Source organism: Elephas maximus, chromosome 4 (genome assembly GCF_024166365.1).
Source record: "Elephas maximus indicus isolate mEleMax1 chromosome 4, mEleMax1 primary haplotype, whole genome shotgun sequence".
Lineage (NCBI taxonomy): Eukaryota > Metazoa > Chordata > Mammalia > Proboscidea > Elephantidae > Elephas > Elephas maximus.
The window spans coordinates 74,111,262-74,133,121 of NC_064822.1; the positions used below are offsets into that span (position 1 = coordinate 74,111,262).

General features: G+C 37.3%; 1 protein-coding gene across 1 annotated transcript in view; it reads left to right on the forward strand.

Annotated features, from left to right (window-relative positions):
• PTPRO (protein tyrosine phosphatase receptor type O) overlaps nt 1–21,860 on the forward strand; it is a 274,139-nt gene that overhangs the window by 103,705 nt on the left and 148,574 nt on the right. The gene's annotated exons all lie outside the window — the stretch shown is intronic.

Sequence of the window (21,860 nt, forward strand, 5' to 3'; positions counted from 1 at the left end):
CTTTAAAAAGGTCTTTTGCAGTAGATTTGCCCAGTGCAATGTGTCGTTTGATTTCTTGACTGCTGCTTCCATAGACACTGTTGATCGAAGAAGAATGAAATTCTTGACATTATTCATTAGTTTACATTTAAATACTTCTCTAAGAAATAATGACTTCTAAGATAGAATCACAATACCTTTTACACTGCTATCTTGCATATACTTCTATAGTAGCATCGATGATATTTTATCAAATTTATTTATCTATCTTTCTTTCTAGGCTCTGAGCCTTTTGAAAGCAGTGACTGTCTAATTCATCTTAGCCTTTGGTCTACTGCCTAGAAAATGGTGGGAACTCAACAAATGTATTTTAAGGAAGGAAGGAAGGAAGGGGTGGCTCATAGAACAAAGTAAGACAATTGACATTAAAATAGATACAATACAGTATAATGCGTGCCTGACTAGCAATAAGGACTAAATACTGTAATTCTAGAGAGGTGACTCAGAAACCTATGCATAAATGCATAGCAGGGTTTGATTTGCAGGCAGGTTGTTATTTCACTGTCTGGGCCCAGTAGGGAGAAAGAATGCAAAAATAAATCAAGTGTGTTATTCTGTATCACACTGGTGTCAAAACATCCATTTTGGAGTTTGTGTCTATACCCCACCTCTGGTAATGATGTTATTTATTATTATTGAAGAACTTTTATGTTTGAATCTCTGTGACCTTTAGTGTGAGGTAAAAAAGCATACAAAGTACAGACATCAGATCGTTAGGGTCAAATTCTAGCTTGGCCCTTAATTAGGTCTGCAAGTTATTTACTGTCTCTAGGCTTCAGTTCTTCATTTTTAAAGTGGGGACAATAATAACATCTAAATCACAGGATTGTTGAGAGCATGTTACGTGCTTAGAACAATGCCTGATACATGATAAAAAAAGAATATATATATTTTTAATTCTTTAATTCTTATCTAGAGATAATACAAGAGATCAATGAGATCAATTTAAGACACTTCCTCTGTCATAGAATTGTTAACAAACTTGACAGCAATTCCACAATAAATCACACCAAGGAGTGGGATTTGTTTATTGCCAAACTGAGGACTTCAGATACTTTTGGTTGCAATTCAGTCTCACCTCTGTCAAATGTGATTGCAAAGAGGGGAAAAAGGCAATTATCACCATATGAGATAGGATAATCAGTTTTCACTAATTGCTTTTCAGGCTTTTTGAGGCAATCTTAGAAACTTAACACATGACGCCCACTATGTAAACATTAAGGTGATGACTTGGTGCAAAGTTGGCTTTAAAATGAATAAAATAGCTTCAATAATAATCATAATAATAATTATATTATCTATACTATAGTGAATGACTACCATGTGTTTTTATATATTAGGTCGAACCAAATAACACTGCCAATATTTGGCTTTTTTTTTTACCTAAGAAAATGGCCATGGACTAAACTTCAGCCTACATACTTTTTTTCCCATTCTTCCGGATAGTAGCCGTCTCATTTTTTCAGATAAGGAAGCCAGTGCTTAGACAGAGTAGGTCACTTGCCGAAGCTACACAGCCACAAGGGGACAGCATGGGACACAGGCCAAGGTTCTTTGGGCTCATGTCATTAGTGGCTGTTTCCAACATCGTTGTGCATGTTTCCTGGTCATGTAAATAATAAGACCTAAGACATGTTTGTGGTAGTAAAGAGGCTGGGCAGCAAAATATTAAATGTTTTAAGAGGGGTAAATATTTAACGATTAATCAAAGGGAGCATAAAGCATATTGTTTTCTTAGCAGAAGATATGGATTAAAGATGTGAGTTCCATGGTGCATAAAACAGAGTATTTTTCCTACTTGTAATAATGAGATAATTACCATCTATCGATTTCTGCATATCCTATTGTATGTGTAAATAGTCACAATCATATTGATGTGCAAAAGGAATTCCTTATTTGTTTAACCTTTTAAGGGGAGAGTGAGAAAGAGAAAATATCGCACATTGAGGGACACAATGATTTGAAAGAAGTTGAAGCAAAGGCTGAGTGGAAGGCAGAATCCACTTGGTGAAAAGTGCCCCGGTCTGGGAGACAAGAGAGCTGAGCTCCTACCTGTTTCTCACTAATAGCTGTTGTGAACCCTGAGTAAATCAGTTCCCCTTCCTGGGCCTTAGATCCCTCCTGTCTAAAGTAAGATAGCTGAACATGATGCTCTTGAGGTTTCTTCAAGATTTTAAACTTATTAATCCTGTGAAATTAGATAAGTAATTATCTTTTAAAATGTACATTTTGTAAACATGGAAGAAATAAACTGGCAATACATGAAGTAGCTTATAATTAGAAATGCTTCCCATATTTAACTACAGTTTATTTCTTAGAACTGAGTGAGTTACAGTTAAACTAATTTCAGACCAGAGTATTAAAAAAAAAAAAAAAAAAGAGCTAGACTTTACTGAGCACTTGCATATTTTTGGATGATAAGATATTACTCACTATTGGTTAAAGTGCTTGGCTGCCAACCAAGAGGTTGGTGGTTTGAACCCACCAGCCACTCCATGCGAGAAAGATGTGGTAGTCTGCTTCCATAAAGATTTACAGCCTTCGAAACCACACGGAGTAGTTCTGCTCTGTCCTATAGGGTTGCTATGAGTTGAAATCAACTTGACCCAAGTGGGTTTTTTTGTTGTTGTTCTGTATATAAACCAAATTTTATTAATTACTTAAGTCTTAAGATGAATGCAAACATTTATTCATTCAATTGTGTAAAATGACTTGGGTGACCTGGAAGTTTTGCTTTTTACATGTATGCAATGACACTCCAGGCTTATTTGGTTTTAGAGTAACTTCCTTGCTTTCAACATCACACTGAGCAGGGTGAGTAATATGATAATCATAAATTTATCCCCATCCATTGCTTCTGCCTGTCAATACCCTAATTACGTCTCTAACCCATTTGGATGACTCAGAGTCAATGCCGCGAATACTGATGGGAAGAGATGAGGCAACGGAAAGAACTTACCGCAGTTCCATCCTGACTTTCTGCTTTTACCATTCGTCCAGCTGAGAATTTTAGGGCACAAATAAGAGAAAAGTCTGATCATCAAAAGAGAACTTACTAGTCTTTTAAAATGTGACAGGCTCACATGACAGGCAGGCTACAAAGAAAGCATCTCTAACTTGCTGGACAGCATTTCCAATTATCAGTGTTTTCCTGGTACTTTTTTTTTTTTTCAAGTTACAGCTGCTTATTTTCGAGTGAATGTTGCAGAAAAATAAAATGTAGCGTATGTAATTTTTTAGTGAAATATATTCTTATTTATTTGCATAGAGAATGTTCTATTTTAAATTTTGTATTTATGGAACATAAAAATTCACACATTTGACAAGACAGTTTTTTTTTTTTTCTTCAGAAGAGGCTTTTCCTCTGAAGTGGGAAGACGGAAATAAAAACCTGACATTGATCGATGCTGAAAATATTCCATTTTCCTTTAACATTTAAAAATGACATGTGATCATGTTTCAAGTGGGAATGGCTCCATTAAAAACTGTGGAATCAACTCATTGCTATTAATGAAAATAGACTATTTTAAAATGAATATGCAATTTCCATATTTATTAAGCCTCTACTATGTGCATGGTTATGCTCTCTAGAGAAATAAACCAGGGGTGGCCTTGTTCCTTAAGGAGCTTACAATTTGGGGAAATGTATGCATACAGAATGATAAAACAAATCAGAATATGGTATCATAGTTGATATATAAACAAAAATAATGGGTGCTTGAGAGAGGGAGACCTTGACTCCTCTGAGGAAATAAGGAAGAGATCACAGAGGAGAAAAATCCAAGTTGAGCCTTGAAGGTTACAAGGAATATTATTCCCAGATGAAGAAACAGGGGCAAGGCATTGCAGGAAGGGGTAATACTAACAGATGTTAAGGAGGTGTGTAGAGTATTCGGGAACTGGTTGCCAGGCCAAGATGGCTCCAGTGTAAAATAAGGTAAGTTGAGGCCAGGTTGTGCAAGTTATTCGATGTGAATGTAAAGATGGCCTGGCTGCTATGACTGTCACATCACAAGCCACCCAGGCTCCTCTGGGTGACTAGATAGTTGTACTTTTCTTCCCTCCACCGTCAGGTGCTTCTTTGCTAACACTGCTGTTTAAATTTGTGCTTTCCCAATTACTAGAAATTACTGGCAAGTTTGAGCATCTTTACACGTGTTCATAAGTTACTTGGATTTCACTTTTTGTGGTTTATCTTTTTGTGACTTGTTTGTTGTTTGCTTCCTGATATGTAGACACACTTTACAAATACTTGTCTTAATCGTTCGTCACTTTTATATGTTATGCTTCCATTGTATTTTGCTTATTTTGTCTAGGATTTTACTCAATACACAAGCTTTATTTTTTCCTGTTTATTTAACAAAGACTATGTGCCAGGTACTGTTTTAAGTGCTTTATAAAAGTTAACTCGCTTAATGCTCACAACCACCCTAGGGAGAAAGTATTAATATCTCCAAATTACAACAAGGAAATTGAGACCCTAGAGGTTACATAACTTCCCCAAAGCCATGCTGTTAGTAGGTGTGAACCAAGGAAATTGGTTCCTAGGAAATTGGACCCAGACCATAGGGTCGCTGTGAGTCACAATGGACTTGACAGCAACAGGTTTGGTTTTTTGGTTTTTTCCCTTAGAGCAGCTGTATTTCATGTCTCATTAAACAAGGCCTTTCCTAAAAAAAAAAAAATTTCCTAACAGTGATTATAAAAATGACCTCCTAGATATTCTTTTAATAATTTTATACTTCTGTGATACTTAGGCTTAGAATTTTAATCAGTCTGAATTATATTCTTTTGCACAATTTGAGGTAGGAACCTTTTATCCTTAAATGTCACATCATTTATTATACTATCCATCACTTCCTCATTGATTTGAAAAGATAAAATAGATTTTCGTATGTATATGGGCTTTCTTACAACTCCTTGATTCTACCTCGTAGTTCCATGTCTCCATTCTGTCACTAGTACCACAGTGTTTTCATTACAGATACCCCTTGCTGTCTGAAAGTAGAGCATTCCTATGACACCTTTCATAAGGTGCAATGGTGTAAAGGGAAGAAGCAATTACCAGTAATTTGTACTGGAAAAAAATTTAAGCATTCCCAGACCCCCCAAAATAACCTACCAAATCATACCAAATAACACATAAAACCTAAAGTAACACTAAAACCGAATAAAGAACCAAACCCATTGCTGCTGAGTTCACTCCAACTCACAGCTACCCCACAGGGTTTCCAAGGCTGTAAATCTCTGTGGAAGCGACTGCCACATCTTTCCAACTGCCAGTCTTTCAGTTAACAGTCCAGCACCTTAACCACTGTGCCTCCAGGACTCCCCGCCCCCCTCCACACACACACACAAAAAACATGTAGTACAAGCTGAGATGCTGAGTGTAGTTCCCAGGGAAGGAGTTTGGCAATGCCACTCTTGCTGCTCGGGGTGCATGCTGCCTCTTTAACAGCTGGCCAAAAGAACGCTAAACGGTATTTCTGCTTTTCACCATTTTTTATAAAAGTGAAAATCGTCTTGGGATTGCATTTGGTTAACGAAAACAGTTACTAATGTAAGTCTTTCGTAAAAGGTCTTAGGCATAAAGCAAAATTTTGGAAAGCGGGGGACATCTGTACTGTAATTTTATGGCATTGATGTTAATATGGTAAGTATCCCCTTTCCAAGATATTCTTCACTGTTCTCATGTATTTAATCCTCCAAAGAAAAATACAGGATTAGCTTCTCCTATGAAGTTTTTTTTGGGGGGCGAGGGTGGTGGTGGAGAATTTTGACTTTGTATGCAATGTACTTTAAATTAATTAGAAGAAAACTGATATCACTAAAATGATTATCATTTCCATACCAGAAAATTATGTCTTTACATTTATTAAGATCTTTTTTGTACTTCACTGCATTTTTACAATTTCCTTCATAAAGATCTTACACAATATTTACAAGCTTATTCCTAAGTATTTTATCGCTTTTTCCACTTTTAATGAGATCTTGAATCCATTAAAATTTCTGATTGGTTCCTGCTGATATATATAGGAAAGCTAGTAATATTTGCATATCATTCTTGTATAGAAATGCCATAGTAAGTCTTCTTATTAATTCTAATAGCTTTTCAAGTAGGTATCTTGAAATTTTTAGTTGTCACATCCATAAATATTGTTAGCTTTGTCTCTTCCTTTGCAATATTTATACTTTTTAATTATATTGGTCCATTCTGTATATATGTAAGTTATGTTGAATACTATTGGTAATAATATTTCTAATTTTCTTTCCTGATTTTAACTGACATGCTGCAATGTTTCACCATTTAGAATGTTCTTACACGGAAGTTTGATTTTATTCCTAGAGTAGTTTATTTTGCCCTCACGTTTAAATGATACTGTAACTAGTATGGAAACCCTGGTGGCGTAGTGGTTAAGTGCTACGTCTGCTAACCAAAGGGTCGACAGTTTGAATCCGCAGGTGCTCCTTGGAAACTCTATGGGGGCAGTTCTACTCTGTCCTATAGGGTCGCTATGAATTGGAATCGACTGGACAGCACAGGGTTTGGGTTTTTTTGGTTTGGTAACTAGTATAGAACTCTAGGTTCTCAATCCTTTTGACTCAGAACTCTCTAGCATCTTTCTATAAGAGGGCAAGTCTGATGCCAATCTGATTGCCATTCCATTCTGGTAACTTAGGGTCCTCCACTCCCTTCCTTTTTAGTTTTTAGGAATGTTTTCATCCTTGGAGTTCAAAAATTTCATCCAAATGTATATAGAGCCAGGGTTAAAGTTGCGAGAGGAAACCAAGATAAATTTGGCTTTTAGATAAACAATGAATAATTTTTTAGTATAAGTACATCCCGCATACATGGAGTTGTATTTGATACATCCAACAACTCTATTTGGCATATTTTATTAATGTTATTACTATTTTATTATTATTACTGTTTAGCATTAAGTGGGCTCATTTTCAACTGACAGAAAGTTTTCTTAATTATTTCTTTGACATAGTGTACTAGGTCAAAAAACTGGTTCTTAAAAATCACTGTGCATATTGAATGTAGCATTAGTTTTATTCACCAGACAAGCTCTTTTTAATTTGGTATTGTTTCTTAGATGCTTGCTTAATAGAATAGAGGGAAAAAGTGATCTTTTTTTCTCCTTTATTCTCTGTTTTAGAAAGACAAATATTGGAAATCCTCAATCTATTATTGCCCATGCCTCATAACCTTTCTATTATATTTATATATTTTGTCTTTTATGCCTACATTTTGGGAAGTATCTTCAGCCACAATAATTTTATTATTTAGACCTTTCATTAAAATTTTTAAATTTTAGCTATCATGGTTCTAATTTTTAAGAATTTTATCTTGTTCTCAGATTATTCCCTTTTTATAGCAATTTTCTCTTGCTCTATGATTTTTATTTAAATCAATTTTTGTTTTTTCATTTTCTTGGTTCTTTCCAAGGTTAGTTCTGTTTGCTCAATTTTCTTCTGTGGCAATGTGTGGATTTTCTCAAATATCTGGTGACCCTTGGTAGTTCATTCTTAATTATAGGCATTCATATTTATACATGAACAATTTGGTTTATCAATAAAAGTAATTGCAGAGGTTTTCGTAATAGTTGTGGAGGCCTATTTTTGCAACATGCCTCTCCCCTATATTGGAGAGGGGAATCTGTGAGAAAGAGGTCCTAGGCATGCTGGCTGTCCTTTGATATGCAGGCACAAAAAAACAAAATCAAACCAATTGCCGTTGAGTTGATTTCAACTCATAGCAACCTCATGTGTTACAGAGTAGAACTTCTCCTTAGGATTTTCTTGACTGTAATCTTTACGGAAGCAGATCACTAGGTCTTTCTCCCACAGTGCTGCTGGATGGGTCCGAATTACCAACCTTTCGGTTAGTTAAAAAAAAAAAAACCATTGCTGTCACATCGAGTCCAACTCATAGTAGCACTATAGGACAGCGTAGAACTGCCCCCTCGAGTTTCCAAAGAGTACCTGGTGGATTTGAACAGCTGACCTTTTGATTAAGAGTCATAGCACTTAACCACTAACACCACCTCCAAGGTTTTTGTTTAAGTAGTGGGGTGCAAACCATCTGTACCACCCAGGGACTTCAGGGACCACATGCAAGAACAAGGAGGCAGAAGTTTTCCTCTGGGCAGCACATTAAAGATGAAGTGCTTTAACAAAGGACAATGTAAAATCTGAAGACAACAGCATCAGTGATTTTAGAACAACTTGATTCAGAGCCATTACTATAAACGCTTCTGTGGCAACAGTGTCTGATACTTAAAATAACATGGTGTTGTGGATTGAGTTGTGTCTTCCAAAAATGTGTGTCAACTTGGCTAGGCCATGATTCCCAGTATTGTGTGATTGTCCACCATTTTGTCATCTCATATGATTTTCCAATTTGTTATAATTCCTACCTCTGTGATGTTAATGAAGCAGAATTGGAGGTATTTATGTTAATGAAGCAGAACTGAATCTACAAGATTAGGTTGTATCTTGAGTCAATCTCTTTTGAGGTATAAAAGAGAGAAGCAAGCAGAAAGACAGGGGACTGCCTATCACCAAGAAAGTAGAGCTGGGAGCCGATCACATCATTTGGACCAAGGGTCCCTGAGCTGAGATGCTCCTAGACCAGGGGAAGATTGATAACAAGGACTTTCCCCCAGAACTGACGGAGAGAGAAAGCGTTCCCCTGGAGCTGAAACCCTGAATTCAGACTTCTAACCTCCTAGATTGTGAGAGAATAAATTTCTGTTTGTTAAAGCCATCCACTTGTGGTATTTCTGTCATAGCAGCAATAGATAACTAAGACATGTGGTGTTCTTCAGCACTCTTGCTCTATGTTCAGCATTGTCTGCAAAAGGCAGAGGAAGGTATATAGATCGCACATGGTATTATTTCCCATCTGTGAGGGTAAGATCTCTTATTTTGATACTCAACTTAGAAAAGAACTGGTCAAAACTGAAAGCATATAGACTCACCAGGATATAACTAGGTTTTGTACAAAATGATCGTATATAAAAGTAGACTCGAAGTACTGATAAGAGTATGAATGTACTTTGAAATATTTTGCCAATCAAGGTGTCGATGACCCACAACTGTAAACTTTATGGTGCAATTTACTTGTTATGAAGATTTCTTAAAATACAGAATATTTTAAATGCCTAATTCTGAAAACTTAGTTATTGCTTTATTTCATACTTTTCCCTCTCATTTTGCCTTTTTAAACACGCACACTTTTTTCAAGTCTAAAATACATTCTGAATATTTCCTCTCAGTCAGAGATGGTGCTTTGTGTTATCAAAGACCAGAAGACCTGCCTCTTTCCATTTGCTGTCTTTAGGCCCACATGTTTATGGATCAAAAGAAAGCTCCAGCCATCATTCTACATTCTAAGCAGCAACGTAGGAGAAGGGAATAGAAAAAATGAAGGACACATGCTACTTGTCTTTTAAGGAAATTCTCAATATCTGACAAACACTTCTGCTTGTATACCAATGAGCAGAACTTAGTCATATGGCTACGCCTTGCTGCAAGGAAGGTGGGAAATGTAGTCCTTATTCTAGGGGTCTCTGTATCCAGTTAAAATTCAATAGCCTTTGTTCCAGATTAAAGAGGACTAAAAGGACATGACAACTAAATGCAACGCATGATCCTGAATTAGATCCTAGAGCTGGAAAAAAATAGTTATAGAAGACAATATTGTGACAATTGGTGAAACTAGAATATGAGCTGGATATTAGATAAGAGTATGGCATTAGTATTAAATTTCCCTAGCCTGATACTTGTATTGTGGTTATGTAAGAGAATATTCTTGTTCTTAGTAAATACTTGCTGACATATTAAGGAGTATAGGGGCATGATTTTTGCAACGTACTCCCTAATGGTTTGGATAAAATATGTATATTGTTGTAAAAGTGAGAGAGAGAGAACAAATGAAGCAAAATGTTAATAATTGGGAATCTGGGTAAAGAACATCTTGGATTTCTCTGTACTATGCTTGTAAATTTTCTGAGTTAAAATTATTTCATGATAAAAAGCTTTGATAAAATCAAGAGCTCTAAGAGAGGGTTGGAGCCCTGGTGGTACAGTGGTTAAGGGCTCAGCTGCTAACCAAAAGTTCAGCAGTTCGAATGCACCAGCCACTCCTTGGAAACTCTATGGGGCAGTTCTGTTTTATCCTATAGGATTGCTATCTATGAGTCATAATCAACTTGATGGCAGTGTTTTGTTTTTTTTTTTAAAGGGGGGATTTAATTAGGTTTAGTTTAACTAACTGAATGTGACAGAAAACTTAAAATACTAGTGCTTTCAAAAAGATAGGAGTTTATATCTTGCTCACTTAAAATAAGTGTGGTCATCCAAGGCTGGTATGGTGTCCCTTGGTGCCAAAGGCTTGGACTCCTACTATCTTATTGACTCTCCATAGTTTTCATTTTCATGGTCACCTCATGGTACAAGATAAATGCTGGAATTTCAACCATTGCATCCACATTTTAGGTAAGAGGAAGGAGAAGATGATGAAAAAAGCACATGCCTTTCCATTAAAAACATTTTCTAGAAGTTGCACCTTCTTCTTATCTCCCTGTAACTGAAAATTGGTCATATTACCATATCTAGCTGCAAGACAAGGTAATAAACGCAACCTTATTGCTGGGTACTCATATCCCCACTAAAAATCAGAAGTCATTGTAGAAATTGGATATCGAGAGCAATGAGGAGTATCTGCCATACCAGTGTTTTTGTATATCCATTATTCATTCATTCATTCTAAGTATATCCTTTGAGTATTTACCATGTACCAGGTACTGTGTTGGAAACCCTGGTGGCGTAGTGGTTAAGTGCCACGGCTGCTAACCAAAGGGTCAGCAGTTCGAATCCACCAGGAGCTCCTTGGAAACTCTATGGGGCAGTTCTGCTCTGTCCTATAGGGTCGCTATGAGTCAGAATCGACTCGACGGCACTGGGTTGGGTTTTTTAGGTACTGTCATAGGATTTGAGATACAATGATAAGAAAAAAACACACATGGTCCCTGCCCTATTGGAATTTTAAACTAATGGGGAAGACAAGCGAAATGAAATAATCAAACATGTATCACTATAAACTGAGGGGCTGTTGTAAGAGAAATTACTGAATATTATGAGAATATTTCACAGAAAGACTTTACCAAATCAGGGTAGGGTGGTGGTGGTTGTGGTCCAGGAAGCCTTTCCTGAGGAGGCAATATGTGTACTTAAATCTAAAGGATTAGTGGGAATTAGCCATTCGAAGGAGGGACTGTGGCAGGAAATACATTTACAGCAGAGACAACAGCACATTAAAAAATCTCAAAGTGAAAAGGAGCATATACCAGTTAAGAAACTGAAGGAAGACCTGTGGGTTGGAGTACAGAGAGGAAGGGGAGAAGTGGAAGGAAAGGAAGCTGGAGTTAAAGTTAAAATGTCAAAGTTAAATGATGCAGAAACTATGATGGGTCACATAAAGTATGTGTGCCTTTATCCTAAGTCTAATAGGACCTCATTGAACAGTTTGAGACAGTGAGTAACATGACCAGATTTATATTTTTGCAAAGATTTTGTAAATGCAGTGTAGAGAACAAATGAAAAGGTGTAAGAGGAGACTACTCTCAGAGGCCAGGCAAAATGAGAGACAGAAATGTGGACAGAGTCAAGAGATAATCAGGAGATAAAAACAATAGGACTTTATGATAATTTAGATATGGTATTGAGAATGAGAGTGAAAGAGGACTTCCAGGTTTCTAGTTGTACAAATAGATGAATGGTAGACTTTACTGAAACAGAAATACCAAATAAAGATTAGGTTTAGGGGCAAAGTGTTAATTTTTAGTTTGTTTTAAAGATTGTCTTAGTCATCTAGTGCTGCCATAACAGAAATACCACAAGTGGATGGCTTTAACAAAGGGAAATTTATTTTCTCACAGTATAGTAGGTTACAAGTCCAAATTCAGGGTGTCAGCTCCAGGGGAAGACTTTCTTTCCCTGTCAGCTCTGGAGGAAGGTCCTTGTCCTCAATCTTCCCCTGGTCGAGGAGTTTTTCAGTTGCAGGGACTCTGTATCCAAAGGACACGCTCTGCTCCTTGTGTTGCTTTCTTGGTGATGTGAGGTCCCTGACTCTCTGCTTCCTTCCCGTTCCTTTTATCTCTTGAGAGATAAAAGGTGGTACAGGCCATAAAAAAAAAAAAAAAAAAAAAAAAAAAATTTTTTTTTTTTTTTACAGGCCATGCCCCAGGGAAACTCCCTTTACCTTGGATCAGGGAGGTGACCTGAGTAAGGGTGGTGTTACAATCCCACCCTAATCCTCTCAAAATAAAATTACAATCACAAAATGGAGGACAATGACACAATACTGGGAATCATGGCCTAACCAAGTTGATACACACATTTTTGGGGGGACATAATTCAATCCATGACAAGGATGTTAAGTTTGAAGTGCCTTTCAGGCATTTAAGTAGAGATTCAGGTAGGCAGTTAAATATACAGGCCTGGATCTCAGAGGAAATATCAGAGCTAGAGATAAAGACTGGAGAGGGCTTGGCATATAGATACTTGGGAACTAAACCCAGGGCAAATTAGATCATCTACAGAGATCATACAGAGAAGAAAATATGAGGATCTAGGACCTTTTTTTTTTTTTTAGGACCCTAGACAAGGAAGAAAGGTTATACATTTAGAGCAGAGACAAGAGCACATTAAAAAAAATCTCAAAGAGAAAAGGAGCGTATACCAGTCCTTGATCATTTGGGTAGGTGGCACTGGCAAAGTGGAGGATCTTTGGAGTGGTGGCCAGAGATCCCCCACCCAACAAGACTCTGGACAGCACCCCCACTCCTCACATTTGGTTGGGGCCAGGTCCTGATGGCTAGATGCACACTGCAGTGAGTGCCCTGGTGACCATACCAGAGACTAGGGGAACATGCTGCCCCCCTTCTACTCCCCAGCCCCTCCCAGTGACCAGTGGTGCTCCCCCCTCCTCTGCCCAGAGATCTGCAGCATGCTCTCCCATGCCACTGAACCTGCAACCAGAAGTTCCTGCCCACTCCACACACTCCTGTGCCTCCCCACCCACCCAGCATGTACTCCTGCTGCATACCAGTGACTAGAGGCATGAGACCTTCCCTCCTTTGTCCCCTACCCGGCCACAGGCAACCAGCAGTATAAGTTCCCATGCCACCCACTTGGTGACTGGTGACCCATGCATCCTCACCCCCACACCCAGCAACTGGTGGTATGCATACACAATGCCCAACCAATCAACCAGTGAGAATGCTCCCTGCACCTGTGCCCTGGTGACCAGCCAACAGACACATCACCTCATCAGCAATACCAGGCACATCCTGAAAGTCACCATCTGCTCCTCAGCTAAACAAGCAGAAGATCCTAGTGCCCTTACCTTATGTCTGCCTAGCTGCAATGTCACATATCACACATCCAAACAGTTCCTGCAGGGCATCTGCACTTGCACTGAAACCACTTGATACCACGCCACCTACTGAGATGCCAATTCATACACACACAGCAGGCCTACCCTGTCCATTTGGGTAGCATTCCCTCAGCAGATACACACACATCCTGCCCTGACTGACTTCCAGAGAACATACTAACTGCTAATACCAACCTGAAACGATCCCATGTGGAAAGACCCTGACCACTCAACACTTGTCACCCAATATCAGGGGAAAGAACCTGCTCTCTCACCTCCACCCAATTCAGTAAGAGAAGATATATGAGCCTAATCACAGAGGATTCATGTGTGAATGAGACCCACCATACCCACTAGTGAGGGAAAATCACACCCAGCCAACAGACACTACCAAAGTCACACATAGAACAGAACCACAAAACAACAATTAAAATAATAAAAAGGAAGAAAGGCATCCTAAAGAGAAAGAGAAGAAACGAAGCTCTGGATACATCAAAACAAAACACAAAAATTCAGGACAAAACAAACATACATACAATCAATAAAGAAGTATATTAATTAATTAATTAATTAATACCTCAGAGAGAGCAGACAATAACAAATCATATGAAGAAACAGGATAAGATGGCTCAAACAAGTGAGTAAAATAAAGGGATAGAAAACCTTCCTGTGGAAAAACTGGTAATATAACTACTTGATAAAGAATTCAAAAGATGTGTATATAGGATCCTCAAAGAGATCAACAAAACACAGACAAAGCCCTAGAAGAATTCAGGAAAACAATACAAGCACCAAATGACAAAATATATATACAATTAGAAACCATACAAAAACAACAACTAGACATTCAGGAGATCGACAATAAAATATCAGAAATAGATAACTCAATGGAAGGACACAGAAATAGAATTGAATCAATGGAAGAAAGAATCAGTGAAATAGAGAACAAATTCCTTGATATTTATTTGAGGATCAATTAGAAAAAGGAAGAAGAAAAATGAAGAAAGCCTAAGAGTTAGTATGCGACACTATCAAAGGGAATAATTTACACTTAATAGGAATTCCAGAAGAGGAGGAGAAAAAAGTACAGAGAGAATTTTGGAAGACTTATTGACAGAAACTTCCCTAATATCATGAAAGAAGAGAAGATTTCCATCTGAAAAGCTCAAAGGACCCTGCACAGGATAGACCCCAAAAGAAAGGCATTGAGACATAATTAAACTTTCCAAAACCAAAGACAAAGAAAGAAGTTTGAGAGCAGCTCATGAAAAATGACGTATCACCTATAAAGGGGCATCGATAAGACTAAGCACTCCATGCAAGCAAGAAGACAATGGCAAGATATATATAAAACCTTGTAAGAAAAGAATTGCCAACCAAGAATCATATATCCAGCAAAATTGTCTCTCAATACGTTGTCTCAAATACAATGGTGAAACTAGGACATTCCTAGATAAACAGAAATTAAGGAAATTTGTAAAACCAGGCCAACCTTACAAGAAATACTAAAATGAGTACTTCAAACAGAGAACCAATGACATCAGACTACACACTGAGATTAAGACACACGACAGCATCACCCAGATACCAATTCAGATAAAGAATTCTCAAAAGTAAAATAAAGCTGCAAAACTGAAAACAAGGAACAGAGATGTCAATCTGTAGACGATGACAACTTCAAAACAAAAAGGAGAAATAAATGGTGTAGTTTACAGAACTTCCATATGGAAAGGAAGTCAAGGTGAAACCAAGATATGACAGACTCTTTTAAACTTAGGAAGATAAAGGTAAATTTCAAAGTAACCACAAAGAGAATTAATAAATTCACTCACCAAAATAAAGAATATCAAAAAGACTCAGTAAACACAAAATCGACAACAATGGATACAAAAAGAAAATCCATAAACAAAAAGAACTCAGCACAAGAATCAAGCAGAACAAAGAACCATTAATACCACCATATATATATATATATAGCAAAATGGTAGCAATAAATTCATACCTATTGATAATCACACTGAATGCAAATGGTTTAAATGTACCAATCAAGATACAAAGGCAGAATGTGTAAAAAAAAAAAAAAAAAAACATGGCCCATTAATATGTTGCCTACAAGAGACATACGTTAGACAGAAAAGCATAAATGTGTTAAAAATCAAAGGATGGAAAAAAATGTATCAAGCAAATGGCAACCAAAAGAGAGTAGAAGTGGAATAGCAATTTCTGATAAAAAAGACTTTAAGTCAAAATCCATTATAAGAGACAAAGAAGGGCATTATGTAATGATTAAAGGGTCAATCCACCAAGAGGACATAATTATAATAAATATTTACACATCCAATGACAGAGCTCCTAAGTACGTATAACAAACTCTAACAGAATTGAAAAGAGAAATAGACAGTTGTACAATAATTGTAAGAGACTTTAACACATCACTTTTGATCATGGACAGAACAATTAGAAAGAAACTCAACAAAGATACTGTCTTAGTTATCTAGTGCTGCCATAACAGAAATACTACAGTGGATGGCTTTAACAAAGAGAAATTTATTCTCTCACAGTCTAGTAGGGTAGAAGTCCAAATTCAGAGCATCAGCTCTAGGGGAAAGCAGTCTTTCTCTGTCAGTTCTGGAGGAAGGTTCTTGTCATCAATCTTCCCTGGATTAGGAGCTTCTCTACACAGGAACCCTAAATTCAAAGGATGCGCTCTGCTCCTGGTGATGCTTTCTTGGTGGTATGACGTCCCCCCCCTCCACTCATTTCCTTTCCTTTTATCTCTTGTAAGATAAAAGGTGGTGCAGGCCACACCCTAGGGAAACTCCCTGTACATTGGATCAGGGATGTGACCTGAGCAAGGGTGTTATATTCCACCTTAATTCTCTTCAACATAATCCAATGTTGCCACATTAACCACAGGCAGAGATTAGGATTTACAACATAAAGGAAAATTATATCAGTCAGAAAATGGAGGATTACCACACAATACTGGGAATCATGGCCTGACCAAGTTGACACATATTTTGGGGGCACGCAGTTCAACCCATGACAATACAGAAGATCTAAACAGCACAGTCAACCAACTTGACCTCATAAACATATACAGAAAACATCACCCAACAGCAGCACGGTACACATTCTTCTCCAACGCTCATGGATCATTGTCCAGAATGGACCATATTTTAGACCACAAAGCAAGCCTCAATAAACTCAAAAACATCTAAGTAATACAAAGCACCTTCTCTGATAATGGTATAAAACTATAAACCAATAACAGAAAGAACAAGGGAAAATATGAAATACATGGAAACTGAATAATACCTTACTTAAAAACTATTGAGTAAAGAAGATAGTAAAAAGTAAATTAAAAAATTCTTAGAATCAAATGAGAATGAAAACACAACATACCAAAACCTTAGGGATACAAGAAAAACAGTGCTCAGAGGAGAATTTATAGCAATAAATGCACACATCAAAAAAGAAGAAAGGGCCAAAATCAATAGCTTAACCCTATAACTTGAACAAGTAGAAAAGGAGCAGCAAAAGGAGTCCACATTCAACAGGAGAAATAACAGAGTAGAAATAAATGAAAGAGAAAACAGAAGAACAATAGAATCAACAAGACTGGAAGTTGGTTCTTTGAAATGATCAATAAAATTGACAAGCCACTGGTCAAATTAACAACAAAAAAAAATGACAAGATGCAAATAACCAAAATAAGAAATGAAATGGGTGACATTACGACAGATGCAATTGAACTAAAAAGGATCATAACAGAATATTATGAAAAATTGCACTCCAACAAATCTGAAAACCTAGAATACATGGAAAAATTTCTATAAACACACTACCTACTTAAAATAACACAAATAGAGGTAGAAAATTTGAACGGGTACATAATAAAAGAAGAAATTGAAGATGTCATATTAAAAAACGAACAAAATAAAAACCCCAACAAAGAAAAGCACCAGCCCAAATGCTCCCTGGAAAATTCTACCAAACATTCAGTGAAGAGTTGACACCAATTCTACTCACACTATTCCAGAACAGAGAAAAGGAAGGAATTCATTCTATGAAGCCAGTAAAACCCTGATATGAAAGCCAGGCAAAAACATTGCTAAAAAAGAAAATTATAGACCAATATCACTCATGAATATAGATGCAAAAATTCCCAACAAAATTCTAGTCAACAGAATATCAAAAAAATAATACATCGTGGTCAAGTGGGATTCATACCAGGGGTGCATGATGGTTCAAGATTAGAAAATTATTCAGTGTAATTCACCACATAAATAAAACAAAGGAAAAGAATCACATGATCATCTCAATTGACAAAAAAAGGATATTTGATAAAAACCAAAACTTTTCCTGATAAAAACCTTTAGCAAAATAGGAATAGAAAGTAAATTCCTTAACATAATAATGGGCATATATGCAAAACTAACAGCCAACATTGTTCTCAAAGGAGAAAGGCTGAGAGCATTCCTCTTGAGAACGGAAATGAAACAAGGATGCCCTTTATCACCACTCTTTCAATATTGTACTGGAAGTCCTAGCTAAACCGATAAGGCAAGAAAAGGAAATAAAGGGTATCCAAATTGGAAAGCAAGAAGTAAAACTATTCTTATTCACAGATGACGTGGTTCTATACATAGAAAATTCCAGAGATTCCACAAGACAGTTACTGGAACTAATAGAAGGATTCAGCAAAGTGTCAGGGTACGATATGATCACACAAAAATCAGGTGAATTCCTACACGTTAACAAGGAGGACTCTGAAAAGGAAATCAAAGAAAACAATAACCATTTACAATAGCCCCTAAAAGGATAAAATACCTAAGAATAAATCTAACCAGGGACATAAAAACTTATGCAAGGAAAACTATAAAACAGTACTGCAAGAGATCTATGTAAATGGAAAAACATTCCATTCTCATGGATTGAAAGTCTTAACATTGAGAAAATATCAATTCTACTAGAATCAGTCTAGAATGGGGGGCACAGGGTTGGAGGAAGACTCATTAACAACCTGTGTTATACAGGTGACACAACCTTGCTTGCTTAAAGTGAAGTGGACTTGAAGCACTTACTGATGAAGATCAAAGACCACAGCTTCAGTATGATGAAGATCAAAGACCACAGCTTCACAACGTCATGATAAATTGAGAAAAGATTGGTGTTGTCAAGGATTTCATTTTACTTGAATCTACAATTAACACCCATGAAGCAGCAGTCAAGAAATCAAAATAACATATTGCACTGGGCAAATCGGCTGCAAAAGATCTCTTCAAAGTGTTAAAAAGCAAAGATGTCACCTTGAAGACTAAGGTGTGCTGGACCCAAGCCATGGTGTTTTCAATCACCTCATATGCATGCAAAAGCTGGATGATTAATAAGGAAGACTGAAGAAGGATCAACGTCTTTGAATTGTGGTGTTGGCGAAGAATATTGAGTATACCATGGACTGCCAAAAAACCAAACAAATCTGTCTTGGAAGAAGTACAACCAGAATGCTTCTTAGAAGCAAGGATAGCAAGACTACGCCTCACATACTTTGGACATGTTATCGGAAGGGACCAGTCCCTGGAGAAGGACATCATGCTTGGAAAAGTAGAGGGTCAGCAAAAGAGAGGAAAATTCCAACAAGATGGATTGACACAGTGGCTCCAACAATGGGCTCAAGCATAACAACAATTGTAAGGATGGTATAGGACCAGGCAGTGTTTTGTTCTGTGGTACATAGGATCGCCATGATTCAGAACCAATTCAACAGCACCTAACAACAACAACAAAATCAGGCTATAGATATAATGCAATCTCAATCCAAATCCCAACATCATTTTTTAAGGAAATGGAAAAACTAATCTCCAGTTTTATATGAAAAGTGAGGCTCCAGATAGCTAAAGCAATATTGAAGAACGAAGTAGGAGGTTTCACACTTCCCTATCTCAAAACTGACGATGCAGACACAGTGATCAAAACAGCCTAGCACTGGTTCAATGACATCAATATAGACCAATGGAATAGAATTGAGAATCCAGAAGTAAATCCATCCATCTATGGGCAGCTGATCTTCTATGGAAGGTCAAAATCCATTCAATGGGGAAGAAACAGCCTCTTTAACAAATGATGCTGGCAAAATTGGATATCCATATGCAGAAACTTTAATTAGGACCCATACCTCACACCATGAACAAAAGCTAACTCAAAATGGATCAAAGACCTAAATGTTAAAGCTAAAACTATAAAGTTCTTGGAAGATAACATAGGGTCAAAACTAGGAGACCTAATTTTCGGTATAAATAGCTTATCAAACAAAATTAAAAATACATGAATGACAGAAGATAAATTAGAAAACTGGGACCTCCTAAAAATTAAATACGTTCATCAAAAGACTTTACCAAGAGAGTAAAAAGAGAACTTATAGACTGGGAAAAAATCTTTGACAACGACATACCTGATAAGGGTCTAATCTCTAAAAGATACAGAAAACTTCAACAACTCAACAACAAAAAGACAATCCAATCAAAAAATGGGCAAAGGACATGAACAGACACTTCACCAAAGAGGACATTCAGGTAGCCAGCATGAAAAGATGCTTGTGACTATTAGTCATTAAACCAAAAAACCAAACCCATTGCCATCGAGTTGATTCTGACTCACAGAGACCCTATAGGACAGAGTGGAACTGCCCCATAGGGTTTTCAGGAAGCAGCTGGTGGATTCAAACTGCCAACCTTTTCGTTAGCAGCAGAGCTCTTAACCACTGTGCCACCAGGGCTCCAAAGCACACTCAGTCCTTCCTTAATTCAAGGCCTTTGGGCTAGGTGTTTCCTCTACCCGGACACTTTTTCTCCAGCCCTTAGCAAATCTAGACATATCCAAACTCACAGGATTAGTTTACTGGGTTAAAATGCTTAGGACCATAGTCCCGGGGGACAACTTAGTCAATTGGCATAACATAGCTGACAAAGATAATGTTCTGTATCCTAGTTTGGTGAGTACTATCTGGGATCTTAAAAGCTTGCTGGCAGCCATCTAAGAAAGAACTACTTATTGGTCTCTACTTGGATGGAGCAAAAGAGAATGAAGGAAATCAAAGGCTCCAAGAAGAAACTAGTTCACGGGACTAGTAGCTCACACTAACCACAGTCTCTTCTAACTCGAGACCAGAAGAACTAGATGGTGTCCAGCTACACTATCAACCATTCTGTCCAGGGACACAATAGAAGGTCTCAGGTAGAATGGGAGAAAAAAGTAGAACAATACTCAAATTCCTAAAAAAGGCCAGACATACTGGACTAATAGAGACTAGAGGAACCCCCAAAACGATCGTCCTAAAATACCCTTTGAACTTGGAATTGAAGGTATTTCTGCAGGTCACCTTTCGGCCAAATAATAGATTGGCTTATAAAATAAAAAATATCACCTATGAGTAATGTGCTCCCTTAAACAATTAGCTACATGAGACCATGCAGTCAAAATTTACCCAAAGCAAAGATGAAAAGGCAAAGAACAGAAGGGAATGGAATGGAAACAGAACAAGCAGAATGGAAATAATGAGAATGCTCACGCATTGTAAAAATTGTGACCACTGGCATGTAACAATGTGTATAAAACTTGTTAAACAGGAACCTAATTTGTTTTGTACCTTTCACCTAAAACAAAATAAAATATTATTTTAAAAAACTCTGTGGAACAGTTCTACTCTGTAACTCATGAGGTCACCATGAGTCAGAGGCCAACTCGACAGAAGCTAACAACAAGAGCAACAAGAACTCTGGAATTTAAAAGGCAAGCAAAAGGGGGATGAACTAATAAAAGAAACTGAGAGGAGGGACGAAGTCAGGAGTTTGTAGTGTCATAGAAGCCAAAGGACAAGCAGATTCAATGGAGAAGTCAAAGAAGATGAGGGCTAAAAGGTAAAATTAAAGACGACAGAGTGACTCTGAAGTGTTAGGGCACAGTGTGGCAAATACCACAAGGCTGTGGTGGTGGTAGTGTGTGTGTTTGTGTTGTGCATTAGTATTTGAACCACACTGAAGCTGAATTCTAAAGTGATCCTAGTAATGATATAGCCTTGTTGAGGACAGAGACTTCCTGTATTCCATAGAATATATAGAAATAGCAAAGCCTTGAGTTCCGTAAAACTCAATATATTTATTTTGATCTCAATAAAAAAGTGTTTGATCAGTTCATGAACTGTCAGTCACTCAGGGGACAGAATAGTTACTACATAGTTCCTAAAGAAACCAGGGTCTCTCATTTCTCTCTGACTCAACTACATTAAGTAGAGAAGCTCTGATGAGATTAAACCAACAAAACCAAACCCATTGCTGTCCAGTCGATTTCGACTCGTAGCGACCCTATAGGTGAG